Below are 16827 nucleotides of genomic sequence, written 5' to 3' on the forward strand. Positions count from 1 at the left end.
TTTTGTCTTAGTGGCTTCGTTAATGCGCAAAATTGTCGGTATTGGAGCGAGAAGAACCCACTAGTCGTCTCTCAGGTGTCACTGAATTCAGAAAAACACTGTGTGGTGGGGTTTTTGGCGTGGAAACGTCTTTGGGCCTTATCCTTTCAGAGACGGTAAGAGACGAACCGTGAGCGTCAATGGCAACTGGTACAGGTCCACGTCACGCCAATTTCTGTGGCCACAAATTGAACATGTGGTTCCAGCAGAATGGTGCTACGTGTCACACAGTTGATGCTACTTTCGGTTTGCTGAGGGAGAAGTTTCGCGGCCGGATCGTCTCAAGACGTGGATCTGCAACCTGGCCGCCACGGTCGCGTGATTTAACACCCATAAATTTTTTTCTTTGATGCTACATCAGGTCTGCACTGACAAGCCACGAATTCTGAAATATTTGGAGGGGGACATTCGTCAGAGTATCGCAGACATAACCCCACTAATGTTGCACAGAGTGGTTAACAATTGGACCCACCGTGTGCGTCAGTGTGTTCAAAGCTGTGGAGGACGTTTGAACGGTATTTTGTTCAGAACGTAATTGCAATGTCAGCTTCAAAATAAACCACAATTTACTTTAAAACGTTGAGTGTTTTTTTTTTAGTCTTAAAAATCAAAAAAGTATCACTCTTAACGGAAGACAGTAGTGTAGCGGAGAGGTACCAGTTGCATACCCCAATAGCACAACAATGAAACGGTTAGCAGCGTTTGTTTGATGATGCTTTTCAAACTCTTTGACAAAATTTACTCATAATGTAAAGTTTATGAATGCACGTTTCGTCTGAATAAACCGCAGGTAACTTTTGATTGTAATGGTTCATTTTGATTTTAACGTGGTTTAACTACACTCCTGGAAATTGAAATAAGAACACCGTGAATTCATTGTCCCAGGAAGGGGAAACTTTATTGACACATTCCTGGGGTCAGATACATCACATGATCACACTGACAGAACCACAGGCATATAGACACAGGCCACAGAGCATGCACAATGTCGGCACTAGTACAGTGTATATCCACCTTTCGCAGCAATGCAGGCTGCTATTCTCCCATGGAGACGATCGTAGAGATGCTGGATGTAGTCCTGTGGAACGGCTTGCCATGCCATTTCCACCTGGCGCCTCAGTTGGACCAGCGTTCGTGCTGGACGTGCAGACCGCGTGAGACGACGCTTCATCCAGTCCCAAGCATGCTCAATGGGGGACAGATCCAGAGATCTTGCTGGCCAGGATAGTTGACTTACACCTTCTAGAGCACGTTGGGTGGCACGGGATACATGCGGACGTGCATTGTCCTGTTGGAACAGCAAGTTCCCTTGCCGGTCTAGGAATGGTAGAACGATGGGTTCGATGACGGTTTGGATGTACCGTGCACTATTCAGTGTCCCCTCGACGATCACCAGTGGTGTAAGGCCAGTGTAGGAGATCGCTCCCCACACCATGATGCCGGGTGTTGGCCCTGTGTGCCTCGATCGTATGCAGTCCTGATTGTGGCGCTCACCTGCACGGCGCCAAACACGCATACGACCATCATTGGCACCAAGGCAGAAGCGACTCTCATCGCTGAAGACGACACGTCTCCATTCGTCCCTCCATTCACGCCTGTCGCGACACCACTGGAGGCGGGCTGCACGATGTTGGGGCGTGAGCGGAAGACGGCCTAACGGTGTGCGGGACCGTAGCCCAGCTTCATGGAGACGGTTGCGAATGGTCCTCGCCGATACCCCAGGAGCAACAGTGTCCCTAATTTGCTGGGAAGTGGCGGTGCGGTCCCCTACGGCACTGCGTAGGATCCTACGATCTTGGCGTGCATCCGTGCGTCGCTGCGGTCCGGTCCCAGGTCGACGGGCACGTGCACCTTCCGCCGACCACTGGCGACAACATCGATGTACTGTGGAGACCTCACGCCCCACGTGTTGAGCAATTCGGCGGTACGTCCACCCGGCCTCCCGCATGCCCACTATACGCCCTCGCTCAAAGTCCGTCAACTGCACATACGGTTCACGTCCACGCTGTCGCGGCATGCTACCAGTGTTAAAGACTGCGATGGAGCTCCGTATGCCACGGCAAACTGGCTGACACTGACGGCGGCGGTGCACAAATGCTGCGCAGCTAGCGCCATTCGACGGCCAACACCGCGGTTCCTGGTGTGCCCGCTGTGCCGTGCGTGTGATCATTGCTTGTACAGCCCTCTCGCAGTGTCCGGAGCAAGTATGGTGGGTCTGACACACCGGTGTCAATGTGTTCTTTTTTCCATTTCCAGGAGTGTATGTCGTCGCTTTCGCACTTTTTAAAATCAAATCACAGATACAATTTTTTATCATCGTTTCCTTGCTAGCCTTGGTGTCCACTTCTGAGAAACAACAGCTGTGAAGTTTTCGCAAAGTAGGTATTTATTTGTTTTGTGCGTAATATCTCAGAAATTGCTGCTTAATAACACATTTATGAATATCGTCCATGGAATATTTACTGTGTGTTCTGCTGTTAAGGAAGTAATGTAAAGGCATCATCCAATCGCCCACTGAGATCACTTAAAACCAGCAGTTGTCCCTGTTCTTGAGACGTACTCTAAAAATGGAACAACTAAGTTTGTACAGGGTGCGTGGGCATATATTTGGCTCACATGTGCGGAAAGTGCAATTTAAACAATCGTTTGTTATTTGTTGAAATACAGTCACAATTCTGAGTACTAAAAGAACTTATATAGACTGTCTAATAAAACGAAACTGACGTTATTTCATTACAATAACAAGATTCTGGTTGTATTTTTATCTCTCTCTTAACCTTGCACATTTCTATCATCGCCCAGCGCAAGCTGCTAAGGATAGAAACTTGAAATTTGGAGGGGGTATTTTTTTTATTCTGTAGGCTTCGTTGAACAAGGGATTTTCGAAATTCTGCCCTTAGGGGGACCAAATGGTGGATGAAAGATTTTTTGATAATATGTCGCTATTAAATAAAGTTTGAAGCTAGAACTACGAAAACTGCTATTTGATTTTGCGGTCAGAAATTAAAAGAAAATGTGTTTCAGAATGTTTGGAAATTCAATATTTAAGGGGGTGAAATAGTGGGTGAAAGTTTTTTTTTAATAAATCCTTATTGAAGAAGCGCTAAAGCGTTTTTAAGCATCTGTGAAAACTGGTATTTCATTGCTATGTTAGCAATAAAAGATATACGCGTTTCAGTGTTTTTTGGAAATTCAACCCTTTGGGTGTGAAATAAGGGATGAAAAGTTTTCTGAAAATACATCAGTATTAAGACAGAACCCATTTTTTATCAGAAGTAAATTCGGGAGAGATCATGTTTTTATGGGGTTATATTAGTGCGAAAAGTTCAGAAACTATTGCGAATTGTGAACTAAATCGAAAAAGCTATTTAATAGTCCCCACGACAAACCGGCTGTGTCAGAATTCATATCAAAAGAAACGGATCTTCAATACATTAATTTTTCAGTAGCCGTAATATATGTTCATAAAATTATTTTGGTTGTAATTACTATGCAAACTAATCATTACTGTTGACAAAATAGGTACCACGTTTGAATGCGATTCCACGTGCAGGAATATCTGTTAGAGATGAGAGAATTCAGTACAGGGTGCAGAGTGGCGCTAACAACCATAGAATTACTTATCAGATTTCTTTAACTCGCTATATGAAATTAAATTAAACCCGTGGGAACGCTATAATTGTGGATAGACTGACAGCCGTGTGAAGGATCACTAACTCTTTTATAGTGTATAAATTTACACATGAGCAATGGGCGTAACTACACACAAATTCGATTAAAGAAAAATGAAGGAAAAAAACCTGTGCAGACCGCACAGCCTAGCAGCAGGCTTTAGCCTATTACATACGCGCGTTTGACAGCCGATAATAATACCTTCAGTGCGAATGTGCTCTTCGTTCGTCCTCCTGTGGGAATCAGGCGTGGTTGCGAGCAATGGGGATAATGGACAGGTTGTGCGCCGTATGGGGATTCGGGTTGGACGGTTACGGTGACGGTGACGGCTCGCGGTTAGCGGGAAATCCGGGTTCGAGTCCTCGCCATTGGGTTTATTTCAAAATCCGATCCTAGTCGATGTCGGAATTTCTCTTCCGTCATGCATTTTTATAATTTTTCATATTTACAAGCAGTTTTGCATTTTTGTCTTTTCTACGTTTTCAGTTCTAAAGATGACTTGATTAGAGCAGTAACTGGTCGACAGTAATAAATCCACCAAATGCAATCAGGGCATTTGAGAATTAGATCGCGTAGTCCAGTTTGACAGCATTAAGTTTCATAGAGCAATGTTACTCGACGATTCCTCCAATAGGAGTAACCGCTCACGTTAATCAAAATGTTATCTACAGACACGCTTCGGATCAAGGTTATCGGTTCGAGACTATTTACAGGCTTGAGTCACATAGACGCGGCCAGTGCAAGTACTTCACTAGTAATGGACTATGAATTCAATTGTAGGAGGAGTGTTCTCCTGAAACTAGGGCACAAGGCTGCTGTTATCAGCGGCCCTGCACCTACGCTGCACTACACCAATAGACTGCCCTCCTGCAGTGCTCTCCGAACGGATACGTGGCGTGTGTCCGCGTACCTGTAGCGTACTGGCTAGACGTCCAACAACACCAACGCGTCTACGAACGATTTGCCTACGACGAGGGGCCTTTTCATCCGAGGCGACTGTGTCGAGTCCAGAAAGCTGAGGCTAGGGAGCTCGTGGCAGGAGATACAGCGATCCACTCTCGCCAAGTACTCCTCGCCTCGGTTTAACACACAATCACATCTCTGACGCCAAATGATTCCTATCCCACGCCAGAATCTCACAAGTAAGCGACAGCTGCTATATATACATCTATCTGATTACTCTGCTATTCTCAATAAAGTGCTTGGCAGAGAATTCAATGAACCACCTTCAAGCAGTCCTTCTGCCGTCCCACTCACGAACGGCGCGCGGGGAAAATAAGCACTTAAATTTTTCTGTGCGAGACCCGATTTCTCTTATTTTATCGTGATAATTTCTCCGTATATAGGTGGGCGCTATCAGAATGTTTTTGCAATCCGAGGAGAAAACTGGTGATTGAAATTTAACGAGAAGATCTAGTCGCAACGAAAAACGCCTTTGTTTTAATGATTGCCACTTAATTCACGTATCACGTCTGTGGCACTATCTCCCCTATTTCGCGATAGTACAAAACGAGCTGCCCTTGTTTGAACTTTTTCGATGTCATCCGTCAGTCTCACCTGATGCGGACCCCACACCGCACAGCAGTGCTTCAGGATAGGGCGGACAAGCGTCGTGTAAGCAGCCTCTTTAGTGGACCTGTTGCACATTCTAAGTGTTCTGCCAATGAATCGCAGTCTTTGATTCGCTCTACCCACAACATTAACTATGTGATCATTCCAACTTAGGTTAGTTGTAATTGTTATCCCCAAGTATTTAGTTGAATTTACAGCCTTAAGTTTTGTGTGACTTATCGCGTAATCTAAATTTACCGGATTTCTTTTACTACTCATGTGAATAACTTCACACTTTTCTTTATTTAGGGTCAATTGCCACTTTTCGCACCATACAGATATCGTATTTAAATAATTTTGCAATCTTTTCGGTCATCATGACTTTACGAGACTGTAAATGACACCATCATCCGCAAATAATCTAAGAGGGCTACTCAGGTTGTCTCCTATGTCGTTGATATAGATCACGAACAATATAGGGCCTATAACACTTCCTGGGGGAACGCCTGATATTACTTCTGTTTTACTCGATGACTTTCCGTCTATTACTACGAACTGTGACCTTTCTGACAGGAAATCACGAATCCAGTCGCACAACTGAGGTGATATTCCATAGACACGCAGTTTGGTTAGAAGACGCTTGTAAGGAACGGCGTTGAAAGCCTTCTGGAAATCTGAAAATATGGAATCAATTTGACATCCCCTGTCGATAGCACTCATTAATTCATGAGTATAAAGGGATAGTTGTGTTTCAGATGAATGATATTTTCTGAATCCGTGCTACGAGGTACTTCATAATGTTCGAACACCGTGTATGTTCCAAAACCCTACTCCAAATCGACGCTAGTGATATGGGCCTGTAATTCAGCGGATTACTTCCATTTCCCTTTTTGGGTATTGGTGTGACTTGAGCAATTTTCCAGTCTTTAGGTACGGATCTATCTGTGAGTGAACGGTTGTATATAATTGCTAAATATGGAGGTATTGTATCGAGAAACTCTGAAAGGAACCTGACTGGTATAGAATCTGAACCGGAGGCCTTGCCTTATTAAGTGATTTAAACTGCTTTGCTACACCGAGAATATCTACTTCTATGTTTCTCATCTTGGCAGTTGTTCCTGATTGGAATTCAGGAATATTTACTTCGTCTTGGCAGTTGTTCTTGATTGCCGTGTTTAAAGCCTCTGCTTTATTGCCGCTGTCGTCTGTGGCTTCACCGTTGCTGATGCCTTACACGGAAGACTTACAAGCAGGACAGCCCATTGTGAGTTCCGTGCCCCATGCGCCACACCGCGTCGTCTCGACAAAAATTTCATTTTTTCCATTCTTAAAACTACACCACATTAGCCATAACACACGCATTTTGCTGTGCAGGTTATCTAATACATTTCTACCCATGTAGCAGACTCCTTTCCATACTGATATTGACTCCTTGAAATCTCTGAGGTAGTGTTAAACTCATGCCTTGCACCGTTCCTTGAGGAAGTCAAATGTTGGTAACGACATTGATCATAAATGGGAAAGTCTATCAGCTGTCAAGATTGTCGGAGAATTCTCTGAACGATAATGTAGGTCGAGAACTAATGCCAGGTACAATTCTTATAACAGATGTCTGTATTCTGAATACACTCACGCTGTATGCCCAAAACGTTACTCTGTAGTTCGCTAGCAAATGGAAGCATGCAGAATATAAGAACGGAAAGTAGACTCTGCCGCCTCGAAATTTTTTTATTGATTTACGGACAGCAGAAGTTTGATTCGGATAAGCGTGTACAGCACGTGAAGCTTTGTTTTCTAAGTGAATGGCAGCGCGCCCGCTCAGTGTTGTTGCACTGCGAACAGCTGCCGCTCTGTGTGTAATCGCGTCTTTCATTAGAGCGCTCTGCCGCCGCCTTTGAAGCGTTGCCGCTATCTGCTGTGGTGTGTGTGTGTGTGTGTGTGTGTGTGCGTGTAATGCCGCCGGCCATGGACCTCGACCCTGAGCGGCGGTAGGTCTGCACATCGCAAGTCCGCCAAACGGCGAGCGCTCCTTCAGACTGCTGCTAACGTGTACACACTGTCCACAAACTAGCCAGCCAACCAAAGCAGAACACAACGTTCGGATAGCGGATTTGCTTTAAACTTTGTACATTTTTGATATTCCATTAGGACAACATAATGAACAAATAGTAGGGCGTACTGCTTTGGCGATATCGAGAAAAATCGCAAGAGAAGTTTTACGTGTCTCATAAGCACCTAGGTCCGTTGCGCTTCGGTGCACAGGTGGTGGCGGCTGCTAAGTGATTAGCGTTCAAGCTCCCTATAGATGGAACTTTGAACTCTTTAGTCCAGATCCATTTTTAATGTATATTTTTTCAGCACTGGTCGTTATTTCAAATGTATATTGAGAGAAAAATCACAAAAAAAACAAAAAATGAATAATGTACAGTAATTTCAGAACATCCATTGTGGATGACGAACTGCGACTGTGACAAACTGGCGATTTATCTGATAATAAATATGCAATCAGTCGCTTTTTTACGATTTATTCAAAGATGGACATGTTTTCGAGCCACTGTGGGGTCATTATCAGATGGAGGTGTTACAAGAACATTATATTGTGAACCAAGTGTAGCTAGATGCAGTACTGCTGCTCCTGGCGGAAACGACGGAAATTTAGTGATCGGTGACGAAACGTTTACCAAACCGAAGCTTTTTTTATGTTTTAGGTACTTACGGTGCACTGCCTTGTGGTGTCCATATCAAACCTCTTCCTATAACGTACATTATTAAGCTACGTACACAAATATACACAGTATTTAGCTACACCTGGTTTTACACTGATTCACAGGGAGTAACCACTGGATGTTTTTACATAGAATATGGATATCATAGATATTAAACTTTAGTAGTCATGGTCTTTCGCTAGAGATTATTATAGTACAAATATTACCAGTGCAGATTTTATATTTCAGTAAATGTTGCTAGCTGCGGGAGTGTTTTTATACTGGCAACAAATCCACTAGAGACTGGCTTAACAATTCTGGCGTATACAAACTCACACGCTCCTGTTCTTGCTTCTGCACAGCTCAAACAGGGAGAAATTTTGCAACCAGCTACAAATAACACATGGATGCCCTTCGACTCAAAAACTTCAGAAAGTCCAGTTTTGCATCGCATATTGCTCATCATGAACACACTGTTGGTGATATCAGTGACAATCTTTCTGTGCTACATATTGCTGAGAAAGGAATACCTCGAACATCCACACACTAAAATCACCCCAAAAAATCCTAAATGCTAAAAATGAATCAACACAAAATCTTTTCTTCCAGGATTTTCAGGATATCCTGGCACCGAAACAACAAAAGTGACAATAAAAACGCATATTCATCTTCCTACATAAATCTTGTTTTTGTTGTCATGTAACGGTTCAAATGGCTCTGAGCACTATGGGACTTAACATCTATGGTCATCAGTCCCGTGGAACTTAGAACTAGTTAAACCTAACTAACCTAAGGACATCACACAACACCCAGTCATCACGAGGCAGAGAAAATCCCTGACCCCGCCGGGAATCGAACCCGGGAACCCGGGCGCGGGACGCGAGAACGCTACCGCACGACCACGAGCTGCGGACTGTCATGTAACGACTATGGTATTCTGTAACTTACAAAGAGTTTTTAATCTGGTGTTAAATATTCCACTCTACCTGTTTACCTTCTGTATAACTGTTAAACCATATTTATAAAAAAGTTTGTTGCCAGCACGAAAACACTCCTGCAGCTAGCAACATTTACTGAAATGTAAAATCTGTACTGGTAATATTTGTATTTCTCTAGCCAACGACCATGAGCACTAAAGTTTGATATCTATCATATCCATATTCTTTGTAAAAACATCCAGTGTTTACTTTCTGTGAATCAGTGTAAAACCATGTGTATATTCGTGTACATAGCTTAATACTGTACGTTATAGGGAGAGAACTGATATGGATACGACAAGGCAGTGCACTGTAAGTACGTAAAACATAAAAAAATGCTTCGGTTTCGTAAACGTTTCGTCATCGATTACTAGATTTCCGTGGTTTCCGCCAGAAGCAGTAGTACTGCATCTAGCTACACTTGGTCCACAACACAATGTTCTTGTAACACCCCCATCTGATGATGACCCTGCAGTGGCCAGTAGACACGTCCATCGTTGCATAAATCGTAAAATAGCTACTGGTTGCATACTTGTTACCAGGTAAATCGTCAGTTTAATGTAGAGTAGCTCAGAGCAGTAAAAGTGACTAACATTGCAAGATCACAGTATAATGTAAGCGCGAGATAAGGCATTGCAAATGTGAAATGCTGGTAGATCGATAACTGATGTAGCCCCAGACTGTTGAATACAAGCATGCAAATGTGTGTGTCACAGGAGCCAGATGTCAGTTAGTGGGTTGGCGTTACACGCCTGTTTCAGTTGCTCGATCAATACAGGGACGATAAATGCTGTTTGGGACGACTCTGGGGCTGTCGTCCGATGGCATTTCATATGTTGCCAGTTGGAGATACATCTGGTGATCGAGCAGGCCAACACAACATGTCGACACTGTAGAGCATGTTCGGTTAGAACAGTGGAGTGTGGGCGAGGTTTATCGTGTTGGAAAACACCCCCTGGAAATGCTCTTCATAAATGGCAGCACGCCAGGTCTAATGACCACAACGACGAACAGTTTTGCAGTCAGGGTGCGTGGGGTAACCACAAAAGCGCTCCTGCAGTCATACGAAACGGCACCCCAGACCATAACAACAAGAGTAGGTCCAGTGTGTCTGGCACGCAGACAGGCTGGTTGAAGGCCCTAATTGGCCTCCTTTCAACCAACACACGGCCATCACAATTACGTCTACAGACAGCCTCTTGTTGTCTACAGATGACAAGCCCCATGAAGAATGTTTCGTACGAGTCAACTAGTGAAAAACTGCCCAGCGCTTGTGAGGCAGGGAAATAAAAATAAAGAACTGAAGATAGCTCACAGTGCTGAGACACGCATAGATCATTAAAAATAAATGAACTGCGTCTTCCGAAAGCCTAAAATTACATTCATTTTGGACTGTTGTACACATGTACAAAATGTTATTCAAGTCGACTTCGGCTCTAACCGCTTTTGATGACAATATGTCATACAAAGTAATAGCAACGTAATCAGAAACGCTCCGCTGATATTATAAAAGTGTCAGCATCAAAATATGACCAGTGGAGAAATATCTGCTCATTCTACAATACTGTGGGAACTATGGCGTATGAATCATGAGTAACAAGAACTTACGTTTAAAGCATTATACGACACACCTATGAAACTAAAGTTTTATTAAAAATATTTTACAGTTGGGATTCTCACGGGCGCCCATACGTCGGGGCAAAGGGGACCGCTGTCGCCCCCGCTGCTCCTCCCCCCCCCCCCCCTTCCACGCCTCCCACACTAGCTCCTAGGAAAAGAAAATACAGCGAACTCGGTTGTTTTTCTTTCAATAAAATGATTGAAAAGTCTGTATTAGGCAGGTCTATAATATGTACGGAACTGGAACCTTTTTTTGGGGGACTTAAAGTTGAAATTCATCTCCCCCACCAACATACCTGCATATTACCATACGGGCGCTCTTGGATATGCCGTGCAGGAGAACAAACGATATGATTCGTATAAACAACATTATTTAACAATATGTTTGGTCTTACAAAATGTGTAGCAAGGATGTGTGAACTGTGCAATACTTACCAGATACAGATGATGTGGGCACATTCCTTTCCGTTTAAACCACGGTGGGCCTGTTGGATCAAGCAATGCAGCGATGTGTGCGTTACCGCGCTGCTATGAGAAATGAGTTTAAATTTAACGGCTACGAAAGGAACTTGAATTTTTTGATATACCGATATCCGAATGACGTGGGACAAGAGTATATGACAAAAGTCAGTAACACACACCGTGTGAGCAGAAGACCCGGAGTAATTTTGTTATCCAACGCCCTCTTTATGAAACAGATGGGCAGTGAGGATAACGATACCTCGGAACAGTGTAATTACTCGTCTCCTTGTCGATGATCGATTGCTTCATCGTTAGTATTATTCTTTATTCGGGCGACAGCGCAGGGGGTTGCGATTTCACTGTTAGTTTGTTACATTCTTTGTCGGAATGTGTTACTGAATTATAGTAACTACGCTATTCCACTAGATTCGAGTAAATCTGCAACTTTCATGACTGCATTAACGTTGCACGAAATTCCATACTTGCGAATGTGTGTTCAATACTATATTTCTCCTCCCGCACTCCACCCATCCCATAAGAACTTCGACAGGATCGATGTTTTCAGGATGAAACCACTTATGAGAATTATCAATGCCTGATAGCTAACGATGCTGTTGTCTCGAGAAGCGTGTCATTGCGACACACCTAAAAGGAAAACTTGCCGTTCCCAGACGACGCCTTCAATGACAATTGCCTCGAAAGTGATTAAATGCAATACAAGGCTCAGAAACAAAGAAAAAGACGCACACTGCTACTCCATCACAGGTCTTGTTCCTCGTATCTATAAGTGTCGCTACGATTAAATACGTTGGGGCAATGTTACCAACTGACGTGGTGTGGAATGGGGACGTGGAATCGGCTGTAGGGCTCACGAATATAATACTTGCGCTTTTAGAAAGAATTTTGGAAATTTTTTTGGAAATTTGTCGTAAGGATCTATGTGACCAAACTGCTGAGGTCATCGGTCCCTAGGCTTACAGACTAATTAATCTAACTTTAACTTGTGGGGGGGGGGGGGAAGGAGACGCGGTAACTGTGACAAGAAGCCTCAGACCCCCGCCCCCCCCCCCAACACACACACACACACACACACACACACACACACACACACATAGTGATAAACAGTCAAATAAAAACGATTCAAACTAACCGAAGCGAACAAGACACCAGGGCCTCACAGAACTCCCGTTCCATTTTAAATGGAATAGCTACTGAATCAGCCTCTTTGCTGCCTCTTATTCATAAACAGTCTTGCTGTAGGGATGGGAAAAACCGATCCGTTAAAACGGATACCGGTATTTTAGTTTTGAATAACCGGTATTTTTCAGCATTTGTTTGGCGTCGGTTATAACAGGTGTTTTTTATTAATAACTGAGTAAAAAACCGAAATATCAATTAGCCATAGCAGCAGTGCTAAAATTTTCCGTTTTTAAAAAGGAGTAATTTTTATTCCTGCATTATTATTATAGTAAATAAGAGAGAGATTAGTGCTATTTTTTAACAATCCCGGCATAAATGAGCCACGAACACATGGCATAAGAATTGGTACAGCATTGATGAGACAATACTGTTACGTCCCAGTTGCCGCGTGTCGTTGCTTACGTCACGCGTGTACGGGCAGTGTGCAAGACTATGGTCCTCACCTGATTTAAACTGTAGTTTCTCCATCCGGTCGCCGGAATCCGTTGTTTGGTAGAATGGCATCAACGCTATTCTGCAAATATTTTTACGAAGTTTCGTAGCAATGAAGTACAATACTTCATGTGTTTTAAAGGATTAAAGGCTTGTCTCCCGTTTCTATGAAGTAATGAAAGAGAAACGAAAGCATGATAACAGTAATAAATTAAAAACTTAACAACAATTCATTTACATCATAAATAAAAATATAAAGCAGCTGATCTGTTGTCTGTAGCTATATATAATGTGCCTTTATCTGCTTGTAGGACATGAAAACGGACAAATTAACACGTAAAACAGACTTCTTCAACCTCAGTTTTCATCCCTTAGCACACTGCTTTAGCCGCTGCTGGAATGGTAACAGGTCAGCGGAGCCCGTATGAAAGTGTAACAGGGTTGCTCGAGAAACTTGTACGTGAATGTTTGGGGGGCAAGGCTACACTTTCCTGTGTGAAAGTTCTAGTACCATCATGTATACCTCGTTATGATCCATACAGTCACGTAAGAAATGATATCGAGGTGAAGACGACATAGACAATCATAAAGTCGCTAACTACGCCAATAGAATCGAGCAGGCTTCGAGTGGACGCACACGCAAACGCACTGGCTGTTACCTGCAGATTCACTCAAGTATCAGTTTGTTGCGATGAGTGACGGCGAGAGAGTAAGCTACTGTACGTGCAATGACGTCTGCTTACGCACGTGCCCTTAGCGCTAGGATTTCACCCGGAAAAGGTCCCGCCCATTCATCCCCCTCCACGCCTATCCAAAGTAGAAGGCCCTCCCCTAAACAGTCGCCAGTTCAGCAAACTGGAAGTTACATCAAAGTTGTTATCGTCACAGTCCAACACATGTTACACTGTGATGAAATTTAGTAATGATAAGAAATTTAAGTCTTTCTGGATAGTAATATAATACGAATGTGTATTATTAAAGAAATAAAAATATTTATAGAGAATTGAAAGCATCGCCAGCAATAGAAAACAAAAAATAACGTGATGTTATTTTAAGGCAATAAGGACAAATTTTCATTAACTAATTCACTTATTATAGTACGTTTATTTGAGAGAAACAGCAGAGTAAACATACAATGCGAAAACAATGGTTTTGAATCTCTCATGTCGGTAGTAAAGCCACGGATGCAGTCGACTAACTCTGTTGTCTAAAATCAACGTTATACAGAAATAAGTGAAAGTCGTTTTGTTTATGCAGACCCTCATAGTAGCTCACGAAAATTAAAGAATATAAGAATGCCATGAAGTAGAACTGCCTAACGAAAGCAGTAAGATATTTGCTTATATGACATATTTCGTTAGTATTTGCAGGGGTAATGGGTGAATTTTAACTTGTAAATTCTTCCAATGCCATACTTGCGCATTATAAAAAATTGCGCATTATAAAGAATTTTGGCGGTTCTGTGTGATTAGTGTCCTTTATGCTGTTGCAAACGTCTCAGGACAATAATCTGTCGTTATTCTTTGTCCTGTCTATTTTTAACCAAAAGATTAATTAATTTCATGTCATTCAAACCATTTTTTTTAAATAATAATGATGTGTATGTTTGTCACAGAGCAGTTATGAAGGAAATAAATGCTTCAGTGTTTCACGGCTGTAAAACGTCCTTCATGCTGTGGCAGCTCTTCTTCCACCCCTAAAACTTTTCAGCAAAACTATTCAGTGAATAACACGCAAAAACAGCCTGGATCGATCTAGCAAGAACAAAGTAATTTTGATGTCCTCTGGAATTATAGTGAACAAACACTGGTGCTTGTTTGGCGTATACTGTCTGAGTTCTAAAAACCGTGGTTCCTCTTTCTTCAAGCAAATTATTCTTTGAGGGTAGGTTTTTCCTGTTTTAGCTTTGGGTGCTTTTTCTCACATAGAAGTATGTTTCTTCATAGGCTATTCATCTGAATACTGAGTTCTCGTATTTAAAGAATTCAGTGCTAAATTGTTTTCTCTTATGTTTGCTGTGGAAGTACCTGGCACAGCTGAGGCCAATTGTGCACGTTTTTTGTAACGTGTCTTAACTACCTGGCAAAATTTAGGACCTAGCAAGATATTAATTTAACATTCACCACAAGTGCAGCCAAACGCGGTAAACCACGAGGGTCAACTGAAACCAAGCCCAGGCGCCGAACAAAGACCGGGAAAACCGGGGGTGAGTGGGCGGGACTTGTTCCGGGTGAAATCCTGGCGCTAACGATTCCTTATGCTTTAGGCAGGTACAGTCGTGTCGAATCGAGCGCGCCTCTTGCTCGTGGAGGAGACGTGAGTGAGCCCTTGACCCAGCTGCTGCGGCTGGTATAGCAGCGGAGCCTGTGGGGTGCGCAGCCACCAGCAGTCACGTGAGAGCCAACTTAGATTAGACGCGTCAGCTGAGACAGCCGTGAACCCGGCGGCGGCAGCGGCTGGTTTACGTAACGGCGCGGCCCCGAGAAACCACTCCACACTACACTACACTACACTACACTACTGTCTGCACCTCTTGACACAGCAGCCGCCGGATACGCGAGTTTCTCTTATGCCCGACTGCTCTCGCCCTCTGGAGCCGGAACTGGACGCGGCACGCGTCTGCACCCGGCGCGGACTTCCGTCCAGCGATTGCGTCCCCACCCTCTTGCCTACCGTGTGGAGTAGTGCGTGACGGACGGTAGTCCCGAGAATGAAATTTCTGACAGGGGTGCCATTTATTCTCAAGGACTGATGACTCTGCTCCTTAGTCCCTTTCTCTCCAGGTGCCTTGTTTGGACTTCGGTATTTCTGTGCTCTGTCGAACCCCCGTCGGGATATGCGCTGATATTTCCATAAACGACGCGCGCCGGACTTTTCTAGACGCACGGGGGCCCTGCTTCAGGGGCGTTACCCAATTACCGTCGTGCGCCGTACCCAGTAACCTTTATGGCGGCTTCCTGAAGCACACGTGTTCTGCCGGACGCTGACAGCGCTGCAGCCACGGCCTGGCCTACCCCTGCCCTTCCCACCCCAGGCAGCCGCAACTCGTGCATCACTGCACATCAACTCAGACACACGGAGAGACTGACTGCTTCCCGAGACCCACGAGAAAGACAGGCCGCGGCGCGTTCGGCACGAAGTTAGGCCTGAACCCCCTCGCTCGCTCGGCAAACGAAATGCGTTTCTAAGCCTGTTAAATCCCAGCTGCGCATGCATGCACTAACGAGAATTGCATCTTCTAATGGAATCCGCTGTTATGAAGTCTTACTGATTAACAGTACAACAAGAAAATTTAAGATCAATACTCGACATAATTCGAGTAACGGCTTGTTTTATACCATGTAGTCTCTTCTGCTTAACAATCCTAATTTCATACAAGAAGTGGTGTTTTGTGCAACTGATAATCATTTTCGCATGATTTTAATTTTATTGCACCCCAGTAAAACCGTTGTTGTTGTTGTGGTCTTCAGTCCTGAGACTGGTTTGATGCATCTCTCCATGCTACTCTATCCTGTGCAAGCTGCTTCATCTCCCAGTACATACTGCAGCCTACATCCTTCTGAATCTGCTTAGCGTATTCATCTCTTGATGTCCCTATACGATTTTTACCCTCCACGCTGCCCTCCAATACTAAACTGGCGATAACTTGTTGCCTCGGAACATGTCCTACCAACCGATCCCTTCTTCTAGTCAAGTTGTGCCACGAACACCTCAATTCTATTCAATACCTCCTCATTAGTTATGTGATCTATCCATCTAATCTTCAGCATTCTTCTGTAGCACCACATTTCGAAAGCTTCTATTCTCTTCTTGTCCAAACTAGTTATCGTCCATGTTTCACTTCCATACATGGCTACACTCCATACATATACTTTCAGAAACGACTTCCTGACATTTAAATCTATACTCGATGTTAACAAATTTCTCTTCTTCAGAAACGCTTTCCTTGCCATTGTCGGTCTACGTTTTATATCTTCTCTACTTCGACCATCATCAGTTATTTTACTCCCCAAATAGCAAAACTCCTTTACTACTTTAAGTGTCTCATTTCCTAATCTAATACCTTCAGCATCACCCGATTTAATTCGACTACATTCCATTATCCTCGTTTTGCTTTTGTTGATGTTAATCTTATATCCTCCTTTCAAGACACTGTCCATTCCGTTCAA

General features: G+C 43.6%; 1 long non-coding RNA gene across 1 annotated transcript in view; it reads right to left on the bottom strand.

The window, feature by feature from the left end:
- The window catches only part of LOC124790030, a 413333-nt gene that overhangs the window by 121447 nt on the left and 275059 nt on the right, over positions 1–16827 (bottom strand). The window lies entirely within an intron of this gene.

This window comes from Schistocerca piceifrons, chromosome 3 (assembly GCF_021461385.2).
Source record: "Schistocerca piceifrons isolate TAMUIC-IGC-003096 chromosome 3, iqSchPice1.1, whole genome shotgun sequence".
In the NCBI taxonomy this organism is placed as follows: Eukaryota; Metazoa; Arthropoda; class Insecta; order Orthoptera; family Acrididae; genus Schistocerca; species Schistocerca piceifrons.